The sequence below is a fragment of the Rhinatrema bivittatum genome, chromosome 18, assembly GCF_901001135.1.
Source record: "Rhinatrema bivittatum chromosome 18, aRhiBiv1.1, whole genome shotgun sequence".
Lineage (NCBI taxonomy): Eukaryota > Metazoa > Chordata > Amphibia > Gymnophiona > Rhinatrematidae > Rhinatrema > Rhinatrema bivittatum.
The window spans coordinates 52,712,380-52,727,862 of NC_042632.1; the positions used below are offsets into that span (position 1 = coordinate 52,712,380).

General features: G+C 40.1%; 1 long non-coding RNA gene across 1 annotated transcript; it reads left to right on the forward strand.

The window, feature by feature from the left end:
* The first annotated feature begins 1,911 nt into the window (after positions 1–1,911).
* On the forward strand, positions 1,912–8,078 carry LOC115080073. Its single transcript, XR_003853501.1, has 3 exons — positions 1,912–1,947; positions 6,715–7,483; positions 8,024–8,078. It is a non-coding gene; the product is annotated as an uncharacterized LOC115080073 (long non-coding RNA).
* Positions 8,079–15,483: the final 7,405 nt, after the last annotated feature.

The following is a 15,483-nucleotide window of genomic DNA, read 5'->3' on the forward strand; positions in this document are numbered from 1 at the left end:
TAACTGTAAATTTGATTCCAACTGTAAAGTTATTTCAAATGCAATTGTCTGATTTAAATTGTTGTATTCTGCCTTGAGGCCTTTCTTAGTAAAAAGAGGAATAACAAATGTTTGAAAATGAATGAATAAATAAATTCTTGCTTTGATAAGGATCATCACAGGACCTTTCTGGTTTGCTCAGATGGTAAGGATGGGAATGTCAAATCAGGCATAAGAAAATCTTTAAGCACTAATACTTCCCCTGGAATGAAATAAAAATCACAATTAAAGAGGCAATACTTTTTGTTTACTTGGACTTAAGGAACTCAGTTTGCTCTCTGGCAGACAGAGAACAGGGGGATATGAAAAAAATTAAACTTTCAAATATCCGACAAAGTACAAGAAGATAGTATTTTCCATCGAGGGAGGAAGGTTTAGAGGGAATTATGGAAAAACTCCTCCTTCTTTGAGAGATTAGGAGCTGCCAGCAATCCCTTCACACAGAAAGAAAGGGTGAGAACCACAGCTGTGCCAAAACTCATTCACACTTAGGACCAATACAGAGGGATTGGTAGAGTCCAAGGAGAGAGAGGAGTGAAGACTTGAGTGGGGACCATGCATTAGATGAGCCCTGCCAATGAACTGCTATGTTACGATGTTAGTTTAATTGCTACAGCCCACAGTGTGGGATTGTGATGGCTAATGACTGCAGTCAGAGAGACACATGACTGACACAAACCAAGAACAGAAAGTATGGGGGAAGGAAATGGTCAAGATTTTCTGCTTGTAGATAATTTTCATATGGGTTGAGGATGATCTTCCAATCCAAAATGCAGGAAGGAAAAGACTGGTTAGGAAAACTTTCAAGCTGATGCAATACCGATGCACTAAAAATGTGCATCCAAACTGAATGCACTTTTTTTTTTTAATGCACATAATCATCTCTCCTGGGCACTCGATGCAATAGGCAAATGAGCCACCATACTACAAACGACACACTAGGGGCAAATTGTACGCCCCTAGCACATCCTCTGCATCGGGCGCACGGGAGAAGTGGCTGTGCGTGGGTTAGGAAAATGGACGCTTAATTTTAAGTGTCTGTTTTCCGTAACCTGTCCACAGCCATGGACGCTCATTAATCGAGTGCCTGACCACCGGCAAGACTTTTTTTTTTTTTTCATTATTTTTTCACATTGCTGCTTTCTGTGGTTCCTCCAACTTAATATCGCCATAATATTAAATCGGAGAAACCCCATAAAAGCAGTATTTTCTGCTTTTTCTGTAAACTTTTGGAGCTCTGGGTCTGGCATTAATTTTTGAGAATAAAAAGCACATTTATTTTTTTACATCGGGTGGGGGAGGGGGTAATCAACATGGCATTTGCATGTGATGAGCGCTATTAGCTATGCACTGGTTTGCACGCACATTTTGGATGCGCTAATCCCCTTATTGCATAAGGGGTTATGGATGCGCATCCAACCGTGGGTTCACCTGTGTGGTAGCCTGAGTGCATGGTATTGCATCGGCCTGTTTTTGGGCTGCATTATGCAGGACGTTCTTGTAAGCACCATAACAATTCCTTGCCAGGCTTGAATTCTTTAGGGCCTGTTTCAAATAACCAAACAAGCACGTAAGAAAATCATTTATTTTGGTAAGGATAGCCTGCTATAATAGTGACGAGTGATGGTGACACATACACTATATATTTTTTAATGTCTGCCAAAAATTGTTTCACCACCATTCTGTGTTATCAGGTTCAAAAATGTTTTGGTGATGTTTGGAAAGATTTTTTTTAAATTAATTAATGAGACCAATAGCTATCTGACCAAATTAATCAAAGTGCTGACAGCACTGCAAAGATTATTTTTTTCCTATCAAAATATTCATTTTATAAACTGTGTATAATATAGATTAATTTCTTTCTGTGCCAACAGGGAAAATGCCACCTGAGAAAGTGGAGGGCAAAAGGTGAAAATGATGATTAGCATTGCATGACCTTCAAATGAAAGCTAAGTCCACTAATTACGATTTGTTTTAAGTTCCATCTCTCCTGGTAATTGGTTTAAATGAAACCATTTTAACTCTGTTTGGTCTTGTAAAGCAAAGAGAGAAAAAGAGGGTCGTCTGAAACCTCAAATAAAAGAGGTAGCCAAGAATGCTTATGCAAGCACCAAAGATCAAAATCTTAAAAATTTAAATAGGGATAGTGAGGGTTTCAGATACAAAATCCCGGGCTGTGGTGCACCTGACAGCCAAAATAGCTTGGGGGAGGTATCAATCATTTAGCGCACTATGGGGTAGACTTTAAAAGGTTGCGCAGGTGCACGCATGTTATAAAATCGGAGGTCAGCGGGCGCAAGGGGGTGCACAATTGTGCAACTTGCGCGTGCCGATGCCCGCGGCCTCGGAGGGAACTTCCTAGCCCTATCCTAATCCCCCCCTGACCTTTATTTTACCTGATGCACCGGCAGCCTGCCGGCACGCAATCCTCCAACACAGCGGTAAATGGCCGCTGTGCCAGAGACCTCTGGCCCCGGGACATACGTGTGCCCTAGGGCTTTACAAGCAGCGCTGGGCCTTTCTAAAATCGGCCCGGCGCGCATAGGCTTTTTAAAATCTACCCCTATAGTTCTTAGGTTTTTATACGATTGCTAGTCCAATACAAACCCAACCGTGTCCAAGGGAAAACATCACCAAACCCCGCCATCCATTGTTTCAGCAGGCGCCTTCTTCAGGGGGAAAAAAATGTCAACGAGTTAACTGGTGCAATGTAGAATCTGGCCAAGAAGACCACTGTGTCAGGGTTGAAAATGGAGTTTGAGGTCACTCAACCAACAGTTTTAAGTCCAGGGACATCGGGGCATGACAACTGATGAACTGGATGTCGATAGGGCGGCGGTCAAAACATCTAACAGGATAGCAGGAGACATGCAGGTGTAACTTCCGTTGCAGAGCACAAATGACCAAAAGGAAAAGAAGAAAAAAATCTGAATTTACAAACATGTTGCCTACCTGAAATGCTGTAAAGATTATTCAAAAATAAAGAAGTCTCAGTTGGTGTGCAGTCTGATCAGGACTGCAGATGATTAAACCCACCCTTATTCCATCCACAATAAACGGATGAGAAGACTTCACCATGCCATAGCAGAGCAACTTGTTCAAAACAAAATATCTCGATTCAGAAAATGCATCCTGGAGCTCCTATAAGTGACTAATGGGGCTGTTAGGCGCTGATGTTTAAGGCAACTCTCATGTTCTCTTGCCCACGTACAGCTTCCCACAGGGGCACAGACTTACATAAACAACCCCCACTGATTGGCAGAGTTTAGTAGTTAAGCCAGTAGAAGGGACTGATTGTTCAAAGTAATCCCCCAAATAGCACAATGTTTACACAGTGAGTGTTCTCCATAAATTGTACATGTAAGAGCAATCAAGGAAAATTCTGACCAAACCACTGTTTTTCTAATGTTAGAGCCATGTGTAAATGACGTGAGGGGGGGAGGGGGAGTTGGGTGCTCTTAAAATGGGATGTAGCTGTGAGTAGTAGTACATGCTAGTGTCTGAATCTGTCCAACCTGAGGGGAGAACAGTACTATGCAAGTAATCCTATCATCAGGCGGAGATTGCTGGGGTAAATCTGGTGACAATATAATGTTCGTGTGAACAATTGTTTCATACAGGTCTTTGGATACTTGTGAACTACAGAGTTCTCATATCTTTTGCATTCTTCTTTTGTGATGCATACGCCTGGTCACAGAAGCTGGCAGACTCTTTAGAGCACTTGTGATGACCACTTTGGAAGCGGAGCAAGCCATTAGCATCAGTAGGTTTTCTGGAAAGAGGTAATGAGACTCTTCAAAAGTTTTTACAAATCATAGAAAAGATACATCAGACCGCATGGTGAATTCATAAGAACATAAGAAATTGCCATGCTGGGTCAGACTAAGGGTCCATCAAGCCCAGCATCCTGTTTCCAACAGTGGACAATCCAGGCTACAAGTACCTGGCAGGTACCCAAACACTAAGAAGATCCAATGCTGCTGATGCAATTAATAACAGAGGCCATTCCCTAAATCAACTTGATTAATAGCAGTTAGTGGACTTCTCCAAGAAATTATTCAAATCTTTTTTTAAACCCAGCTACACTAACTGCACTAACCACATCCTCTGGCAATGAATTCCAGAGCTTAATTGTGCGTTGAGTGAAAGAATTTTCTCTGATTAATCTTAAATGTGCCACTTGCTAACTTCTTGGAATGCCTCCTAGTCCTTCTATTATCCTAAAGTGTAAATAACAGATTCCGATCTACTCGTTCAAGACCTCTCATGATCTTAAAGACCTCTATCATATCCCCCCTCCGCCGTCTCTTCTCCAAGCTGAAAAGTCCTAACCTCTTCAGTATTTCCTCAGGGGAGCTGTTCCATCCCCTTTATTTTGGTTGCCCTTCTCTGTACCTTCTCCAGTGCAACTATATCCTTTTTGGGATGTGGTAACCAGAACTGTACACAGTACTCAAGGTGCAGTCTCACCATGGAGCTATATAGAGGCATTATGACATTTTCTGTTTTATTCACCATTCCCTTCCTAATAATTCCTAACATTCTGTTTGCTTTTTTGACTGCTGCAGCACACTGAGCCGACGATTTTAAAGTATTAACCACTATGATGCCTAGATCTTTTTCCTGGGTGGTAGCTCCCAATATGGAACCTAACATCGTGTAACTACAGCAAGGGTTATTTTTCCCTATGTGCAACACCTTGCACTTGTCCACATTAAATTTCATCTGCCATTTGGATGCCCAATCTTCCAGTCTCACAAGGTCCTCCTGCAATTTATCACAATCCGCTTGTGATTTAACTACTCTGAATAATTTTGTATCTGCAAATTTGATAACCTCGTATTCCTTTCCAGATCATTTATAAATATATTGAAAAGCACTGGTCCAAGTATAGATCCCTGAGGCACTCCACTGTTTACCCTTTTCCACTGAGAAAATTGACCATTTAATCCTACTCTCTGTTTCCTGTCTTAACTAATTTGTAATCCACAAAAGAACATCACCTCCTATCCCATGACTTTTTAGTTTTTCTTAGAAGCCTCTCATGAGGGACTCTTCCAAACACCTTCTGAAAATCCAAATACACCACATCTACTGGTTCACCTTTATCCACCACAGATGAAATGCCTCCAAAAGGGCCTGATTTTGAAAACAATTTACACACAAAGTGAATTTTCAAAATCTGCATACGTAAAAAATAGCAATTATGTGTAAAATAATTTTGATATTGGTTGTATATTCACATACATTTTGGTGACATCATTGTGGGAGTTGTAAAATAGCATATACATGAAGGTGTGCTATTTGAGAAACCTCAACATACAGGATCCTTGAGTAAATTTGCATATGTAAAAAAGGAGTGGGGCCAATATTTTATGCGAATAAGTTACTATCTTATAAGCAATTTAAGTATGTAAATGTGGCACCTTGTTCCCATATATATTTACTCCTGCGCAAATTCTGGAATAAGTTTTAAAAGTAAAATAGTGTCTGGGTGGGGTTCAGGATAAAGTCGGGGAACTTCAGGCTGAAAATCCAGGAAGGTGTTGAGAACTGGTAATTTAATTGCCATGAGCATGTTAGGAGGTTTTCTAACTTATATGCGTAAAAGCCGACTTACGCGGGGAGAGGGAGGGTAAATGCGTCTAATTTTACACGTGTAAAATCTACTCATGTATTCCCTTATAGTTGGAAGTTAAAATTCATGTGTATGTCATTTGTGCACACTTATCTGCCTAGATTCCGAATTATGCAGCTAAGGAGAGGCACTTATTCAGATAAATATCCTGTTTTATTTCAAACAAAAGCACATCCCCCACAAATTGTGTGTTGGGTTTTATCCATTTGGTTTGATATCAGGCCTTGTAATGCTTGTCTGTGATTTATAAGCCAGCTGAAGTTATCATATACCAGGGGTGGCCAACTCCAGTCCTCCAGAGGCACAAACAGGCCTGGTTTTCAGAAAATCCACAATGAATATGCATTAGATATATTTGCATAAAAGAGGCAGTGCGTGCAAATCTCTCTCATGCATATTCACTGTGAGTCCTCCGGGGACAGAAAAATACCTACAGTGCCTGAATGTAATCTGCTTTAAAATGCTGAAAAGTAGAATATAAATAAAGTAGATTTAAAAAAAATAAGTTTTAGCTTAAAATAGGTGCCTAACTTAGCTGCCTAAATTTAGAAACGTATCTTTTTTTTAAACATCGGCCTCATCATTTGTGTCTCTCATTGAGCTAAAAACAGGCACGTCTGGTCCAGCCGTAGGCATTCAATGCAACACTGATCCTCATCCCTCTCCCTAACAGGATATTCGCAGTGAATATGCATGAGGTGTGCAAATATCTCATGCATATTAACTGTGGTTATCCTGAAAACCTGACCTATTAGGGTATCCTTAAGGACCTGGTCCTTGGGGATCACCTGATGGGTGCTCTGTAGCACCACACTTCACTCTCCCTTCTCTCGGCACAGCAGATTATGTAGCGCATTCTCTACTAATGCAGCACCATGTTTTGTCCTTCCCAGCAGTGCAGTGGAAAACTTGAGACTGTTTGCTTGCTGCTGATCCACCGTTTATAATCTGGCCCTTTCACAATTTCCTGGTTTCTGATTTAGGAATATTGAATAAATTCTCCTCTCTCTCTTTTTTTTTTTTTTGTTTTGTTCCAGTTGATGAGGCACCGTAGGAGCATGTTCGGGGCACAGACCTTCCTCTGACGGTATCTACTGTGCACCGACCTTTTCAACTTTCAGAAGATTAATTAGACGCATGACATTCCGCACCTCTTCTGATTTGCACCGTTTCCACCGGCCGGGAAGGGGTAAAACGTTCACCCAATCGAGTGGCGGAGGAATGAAGAGGTTACAGTAAAACATAGCTTCAGCATGCCCATCTATAGCAATAACAATTTAACTTGGTTCCATGCCTTTCCTACAAGCCTTCTCTCATCAGGCTTTGCATCTGGGTCCCCACGAAGCATGAATACAATCAGCTGTGAGGCAAAACGGTAGAGCGAAGGAGCCTGAAGGCGTTAACTCCCAACCAGGTTTCAAAGTCAAGTCACTGAAGACTTCCAGAGAGGTCACAAGATGCTTCTTTAAACTTCAAGAACATTGTCAACTCTGCATGTGGTAACATTAGAAAACTCTGTGGTTTACATCTACGGGCTAAACTGTGGCAAAGTAGAATCTAGCACGAGCTGATTTTAAAAGCTCTCCAAGAGAGCCAAGACAGAGCGAGGGAGCATGTTTGCCCTCTACTGGGTCAGTTTTAAAAGCATTGTTCATGCAAAAATAGCCACATACACACGTCTGCGGGCCACGTACGAGCAACGTGCATTTTAAGAAGCCGTGAAGTGCGCACGGGTCAAGAAGGGGGCGGGGCATGGGTGTTCTAGGACAGGACCAAGATTTACGCTCACAAATCCACATTTTAAAGGTGAGCACGGCACGCGCTGGCTTGTTATCCGTGTAAATTTATTTGCATAAAATAGAGGCAGTGCGTGCAAATCTCTCTCATGCATATTCACTGTGAGTCCTCCAGGGACAAAAAAATACCTACAGTGCCTAAATGTAATCTGCTTTAAAATGCTGAAAGGTGGATAAATACAATGCATAAGATACTGTATATTTGCATGTTTCATTAACATGAAAAAAAAAATCCAAACTGTGTATCCAGCCAAAAAAACGCCCACCCCACTCTCAGGTCCTCTCCTGTTCCTCCTCCTCACTCCTAGGCCTTTTATTCTTTGGTTGAAAATTTTTTCATGGGCCTGAAGTGATCCATTGGTGGCAGGCTGAGTCTGGTGCCATTGTTAATTTATGGCCTACAGAATGGCACCAGCTAGGCTCGGGAAATTGAATGTCTGTTAGGTATATCTTGTCTGATTCTGGGAAGCCTGAAAACTTGACCAGGCCGGGGTTAGGAACGGCTGCTTCAGAGGCATCCAGTACTACCGTGTCTCTCTTTCTTTTTCAGAACAAAGCTAGTGAGGAGGAGGAAGCTGAGAACTTTTCAAAATGGCATAATTCAGTAAGTTTTTTTGTCTTTACAGAGCAGCACGCGGGCTGCACAGCTATCATTTAGTAAAGTCTGCTAAATACATTTTTTTTGGGGGGGGGGGGGGGGGGGGGGGGAAGAAATGTCAGCATGAGTCCTCGTGTAAAGTTTTTTTGTGGTGTTTTTTTCCCCCTGTGAGCTGGTATCCAGTGCGTGTTGACAATGAGAACACCTTAAAACTACTTTAGCTTCCCCTGAGACACAGGCTGTCAACCAGCTCAAGAAACTTAACTTTATAGAAGATAAGAACTGTAGTACAATAAAAGATGCTATTTTGAGACCTGCCGACTGTAAGTGAATTCAACCATGGAAGTCTTTTTATTTTTCAAACAAGAATTTAGACATTTCTGTAACTCAAGAAAATACTAAGTTAAACAACATGTCAGTGGAATAAAAGCAATGGACAAAGACCGCCCACAGTCCCATAGGGTTAAAAGCTTTTCCATTACCAGCTTTTGCTCAATGCCTTTTTTTTTCCCTCAAGATAATAAGCATGAGAAAGTGAAGTCTTGTCATTTCAACGATGCAAATGAGATCACATACAGAGAGAGCAAGTGTAGAGAACAAATATCATACGGAAGTGAATGGACTTAAATTCCAATTCATTTTCTCAATCCAGTTAGGGATCTGGGTGTGAACGTAATGGGGCATTTCTCAAGAGCAGAAGCAAGGTGGCTCATTGTCTAGGCAGCTGAATGCCATAACTTTTAAAACATAGGATGTTGGAAGCTGCAAAAAAAAAAAAAGTCACCAACTAATTAACTACAATGCAAATCTCCTCCTGAGGCAATTAATGTTATACATGATTCTAGCTGAAAGTGCAGCATTATTGCCTTCCTCTGAAAGAGGATCATATTTAGTAGAAGGGACACTTATTACATTGACTTAATATCCTGCAATTTCATATACATTATAAAACATTATCATATACACCTTTCCTCCCCTTCCAACCCAACCACCCCTAACAACCTCACACCCCTGAACCTCTCAAGCATAACCAACCCCACAGATACCTTTTTCAGCTTACACAGTTCTAATTCGATGATTTAGCATGCATTATTTTAGTTTTCCAATAAAACATGAAACAGTAATAAGTTATTTAGCCCATACCTTTTTCATGAGTAGCCAAGGCAAGTTACAACATAATAAAACATACTTCAATAAACAGAATTAATTTAAACAAACCCAAATTTCAACAAGGTAAAAGAATAACAATCAAATACATTTAACTTAATGACAAGTTGTAATAATATATGAAACATGCATGGTTAATAGTCTTCAACACATATCGTCAAGATAATGAATGTGCTTTAACCAGACATTCTGATGACCAGGACATCTTTTCTTAACCCCTACCAATTGTCATTTAGGATGATGCTTACTCCAAAAGAAGTACCACTTTGCATTTATTTTCCACTACATATATTTTTGCTTTCAATAGCATTTACAAAATTGCTGTGATTTTCCATAGCTAGATATGGATCACCTACCAGTAGTGCCACTGAAAGTAACAAAGACAGAGTAGCTGACTCTGGCAGACCTGATGATTGAATTTTGACTATGGGAAGATAGATGCATACATTGTGTGAGTATGTTCTGTCCCCATGTGATTGTAAAATATTTTAATTTCATTAATAAATCATAAATCTATACTAATCAAACTAACTGCAGCATACTCATCCCATCATTCCTCACTGCATGAAACTCATTGATTGTCATCTAAGCAGGACTCCTATATAAAGCTTGGGTGCCATTAATGTGTAAATATTTGGTTCCTAAGGCATAACAATAACCATGTTTCTGACGTTTGCAGACATTTTAGACTTATGAAATCTATGGAAAAGTACAGTGCCTCCAAAACAGAGGGTGAAGTGGGAATCTTTTGATACAGGGAGAAATGCTTTGTTTATAAGGCACCAGTAAAGGTAAAACTTAAGAGGATTTTTCCATGGCTATGAAAAATGATTTGCCCCGTTCAGTAAGAGGACTATAATGCTACATTGAAGGCTTCAAATTACATCATCAAACCTTCATACTTCATTTTTTGTTTTTTAAAGGAGGAATAATGCATAATTTTCAACTTTTTTTTAAAGTGGTATTTAATTTCTAGGGTACTGTAGTGTAGAATAAAAGACAGAGAAGGTTATGTAAAAAATTCTCTCAATTCAAACTATAGCACATAAATATTTTATATGCTAACTCTTATGCAGTGAAAGGTTCGCATTTTTTTTCAGTGAATATTTGGCCAAATGTAAAACTGGAACTTTTTTTTTTAACATGAGTGAAAGATACAATTTTGCAACCTACAAATCTGCCATCTAGTAGCTGCAGCCATCCAACATGATGTATTTCAAGCCAAATGTAGGTTCTGTCCCTGGCAATGGTATCAATCAACCTGAGTTGTGTAAGCTGCATACAGCTCTGCAGTTCCCTCGGGGCAGAACTTTTCCATCACATTTTTAGAAGGAAATTTCAGCTTGGCTAGATCAAACGTTGGCCAATTTCAAAGGGCCTACCACCACGACTCATGCTCCTGTCTTGGTAAAACATAGCCAGAGAAAGCAAATTTTAAATAAAAAGTTATGTCTTGATTTAGCATGCTTTTCTCCAGGCTGCTCATTAGATCTCTCAGAGCTGCCAAAAAGATATGAAAGCTTATGTTTCACACATGAAACATCAAGGACTTGGGTAAGGTTTCCTTGAGAGCCAATGGTAAAATGGATTTGCATTGACATTCCAGAGGTTCACTGATCTAATCCCTTGACCGGTCAATCCCAGTCCTTGGGAACCATTAGCCAGCCTGGTTTTCTGCATAGCCACCATGAATATGCAAGAGATGCATTTGAATACAATGGCAGCAGTGCATTAAATATATTGTGGCTGTCCTGAAAACCAGACTAGTCAGATGGGCTTTCATTTGAAACATCATATTATTTTAATTAGAAATGACAAAAACAGATTTTTTGGGGAGGCAGCTTTTATCATTTTTCATGCATATTAACTGAGTTAGCATACACTAAATTGAAATAGTTCACACTATTTGATATAGTGCACATGGTTTGGAATTACTGAACACTAAAAACTATACTGGAAGCTTAAAATAATTAAAAAAAATTAAGCAAAATGAAAAACTTTCCCATGCATACGCCTACTGCTCAGGGATATATCCAAGACATGGAAGGGGAACACTGCACTAGATCACACCTATGCTCTTGGGAATATCATGTTTGCGAAATAAATTGTATTTTCAAAACTTCTAGGACCTAGAGTCACTTTTTCTACACTACACAGATCAACATCTGTCATTTCAAAAAGTCACCTGTAGGCTTCTATTACTCTGGTTTCTTGGCTAATAAAAAAAAAAAATTATAGAAGGGACCTTGAAGAATCAAAGATTGAACAGTTGCCAGGCAGTAGTTGATGACTCAGCTACAGAACATACGGAGATGCTTCCTTGATTCATGTGCAAAACTATTCAAACAAAGCCATTAGGCAGAGCACATGATCCTTTCCAAATCTCCCCATTCCGCCCCACGTATCTTGAAAATTTTACAAGTTTAGCAACCACCTCTTCTCCTGCCTAAACTGATTGCTTTACAGTATTTCCCTGGTGAAGAAGTTATTGTACCTGCCACTCAATTACATTAAGTAGCCGATTTTCCTGCTGTAGTTGCCTGAATTACTTTAGTCACCTAATTTTCTCAGGGGCCTTGCTGATTAAGCAGTGTGCTTTGTTAATCAGACAATATGCAAATGATTATACTAAAGACTTTGGTACTTGGGGTTTTACATCTCTATGGATTTTGCTGATTAAACAGCATCTTGCTGTCAGTTGGATACTATGGCACTAGCATTTTTGTAAGTCAAGTTGCACACACCGTGATTTTAACTTCACCTGGTGTTGTATCCTATGGGTGAGAAGTCCAAAACCTTCCACCCAGAATTGTCCATGGAACAAATTTAGTTGCTTCTTGCCTTTCCCTTCTAGGAAGTTCAATTTTCACACAAGACATTCAGGAAGTAAGAAATTTTAACTGAAATTGTAGGGCTGGTCTTACGGGAGAGTTGAGCATCTTATTCTCATTCCATTCCTGTGTCTCACAACTTCAGATACACCATAGCATAATCCCTAATAGCTAAGGAAGTAAAAAAATATTCTCTAAGGTTGTGTGCCATTGCCAGTTCAGAAGATGCTGGTGGACAATACATGTGCTGGTTTCTTATCTTGGAAGATAAGACGGGTACTTCAACTCTCAAGGGAATCAAAGTTGTTCTTGAACTGGAATCCTTGCATATAAACTTTGCCAAGTTACTTACTTTTGGGCCAAGCCTTAGCTCAGTTTTAAATGGGACCATTAATGTGTACATTTTACTAATGATGAAAACACAACTGTATTGCCCTCTAGCTTGAGACCCTAGTCAGTCGGTTAAACCTTTTCAGAGCTTCAGCTATCAGATAAATTCAGTTCTTGGTACCAAGAACATTTTATTTGAATGAAAAACAATTCAGTACTCACTGTGGATGAGAGGGTACATAAGAAAATGGTCCATCAAGCCCATCATCCTGTTTCCAACAGAGGCCAAACCTGGCAAGTACCCAAACACCAAGAAGATCCCATGCTACTGATGCCAGTAATAGCAGAGGCTATTCCCTAACTCAACTTGATTAATAGCAGCAAGAGTAGCTGCACAGATTGAAGAGACTGATACAGCTGTAGTAAGTTTTGTCTAAAAGCTGACAATAGCTGTGGGTTAATAATGGACGAGGTGAAAAGATTGTGCTTCTCAGAGCTTGTAAAAGGATGATGAGCTGTTAAGCTTGCCAAGAGCCTTCTTCCAATTGAAAGTCCCTCCAGCAAGTAAACTGTCCCAGGCTGCTTTTGGTCAGGAAACCAACAGGAAAAGGAGAGAGAAACAAAAGAAAAAACAGATCCAATAAGAAGTTCAGAAACATTCAAACAATAAACAATCAAGACAGAGAAAGCTTGCATCCTGTAGAAAATCTAAGCCAAGCAATCTCACAAGATGACAAACATACAAATACACTGTAGAAACAGAACAATTTTTGCTAATGCAAGAATTATTTTGCTCAAAATCATGAATATCCTTCCTTTGTCCCCTATCAGGATTCCAGTGGAGGGGCAAACATCACTAATACTTCTGTTTTATACATAGCAAGGTGCTATCCAGCTGGGCAACTTAGTGGAATAAACTTATCTGGCTAATCTGGGAAAGATATCCAGCCGTGCAGCTGCACTACTGAACACACATATCTTATAGTTAGCTAGAGAAGTTTATGCAGCTGTTATCCAAACAGCTGTTCTAGATTTATCCAACTAAGGGGGTCATTTTCCAAAGGTATTGCACGCGAAAAGGGACTTTTCACACGCGATCCCTAGATCGGGGCGGGTTCTGGGCGGCGTCCACACCAGAAGGGGAGGAGTTGGGGCGGCATCTGGGCGGACGCCGCAAAGACATCGCTGACGGTGAAAAGGTAAGGAGCCTTATCGCCGTCAGTAACGCAGTCAGTAGCACCACCTTTCACGGTGACACTATTGGTTTGCAAAAACCAACAACGATAGCACCGCGGTGGTGCGATCGCTGCCGGCTTTCACAGGCCCGCCCCCCGTTACTGCTGGATTTTCTGCCTAAGTGAGCAGGATAAATAGCTCCTCCCCAGACCACCCCTCAGTTATCTGGCTAATGGACAAGTTTTCAGACGGTGCCGGAATTTAACTGGCTAAGTGGTGCGGAATATTGACGACAGCATTTCTCTGCTAAAAATAACACAATAGATTGATCAATAGGACACATTATACCTGACAGTTTCAGGAAAGTCGCCCTCAGGTTGCAGGATGAGTAACTGCTGCAGATCATCACAAAACAGTAACAGGTGAATTTTAAAATCCCCGTGCTCACCAAAACTGGGAGATACATGCACCGAGCAGAAGCTCAAGGTTTCTTCCTCTTTCCATTCCTCATGCACTGTGCAAACTTAAAGGCGTCATTTCACCCTCCTTACCCATTCCCCCATACTGAAACAGACTGAAAACTATCCCAGCACAATACTATAATCATGTGAATTATCTTATACAGTGCTAAGTAATTTAATATTATATAAATATTACAGGAAGATCACCCACAGCACTGATTAGACTGTTCTGTAGCAATGAACAGATCCAGGTATTATACAATCTGAGCAAAGAAGGCATTTAAAACATTAAGATACATATTATTATGCATTTTGAATTAAGAAGGGCAGAATTTAAAATTACATGCAATTGCAATCTTTTGCCATAATTGGAATTCATATCACTAAGAAAATGAAATTGATTCAACAGTTAATAACAAATCCAATCAGTTGGCATTGAATTAATAATTAATAGCTGACAAAATGTACACTATTAAGTGATTAATTTTCATGCCATATATTAAATACCAAGGTAAGGCCATGGCATTCATTACAAAAGAGAATCTCATTTTTCACCATTATGCACAAAGAAAACTTTAAGCGGAGGTGCTTTGTGCGTCCCTAAAAGTGATTAGACAATATATTAAGTTCTTAAATGTTACTGGAAATACAATCAGCCCTTAGGCTGTTTATGGCAAAGTGCGCTATTTACATATCTTAGTGCTTTGCATAGGTATTAGCACAAACTGCGATAACTTTTTCGCACTTTGCGATAAGTGCCAGAATTTATTTATTTATTTATTTATTTATTTCTATACCGGCTTTCACGACCAAAGGTTGCATCAAGTCGGTTTACATTTAACAAGTCGTGTAATAAACATAGAACTAGGGTAATTGAACTGGTGCAGAAAATAATAGTTACAATGAACAAGGAAATTACCAACTGGGATAGGAGGAAAAAAGAGAAAAGGGACAGGAATATTTACATAGTAAAACGCATTTACAGTGAATATTTACATAGTATGCAATAAAGGATCTGTGTCAAGAGGATGTCGAGGGCTAAATGAAGTCAAGGAAGGGGTGGGGTATGGGCTGGTGGGGTTTACACTAGGATAGAGGGAAGAAGGAGGTTAGGGGTGACAATTGGTGGTTGAAAGGGAACCTGGATCAATCTGAACTCTGGTAGGCTTTTTTGAAAAGCCAGGTTTTTAGTCTTTTCTAAAAGTAGGTAGGCATGGTTCCTGGCGAAGCTCTGGAGGGATGGAGTTCCATAGAATTGTTGTATTTCCTCCCTACAACCACTGGGGGGGGGGGGAGTGGTTTTTAGTCTTTTACACTAGGATAGAGGGAAGAAGGAGGTTAGGGGTGACAATTGGTGGTTGAAAGGGAACCTGGATCAATCTGAACTCTGGTAGGCTTTTTTGAAAAGCCAGGTTTTTAGTCTTTTCCTAAAAGTAGGTAGGCATGG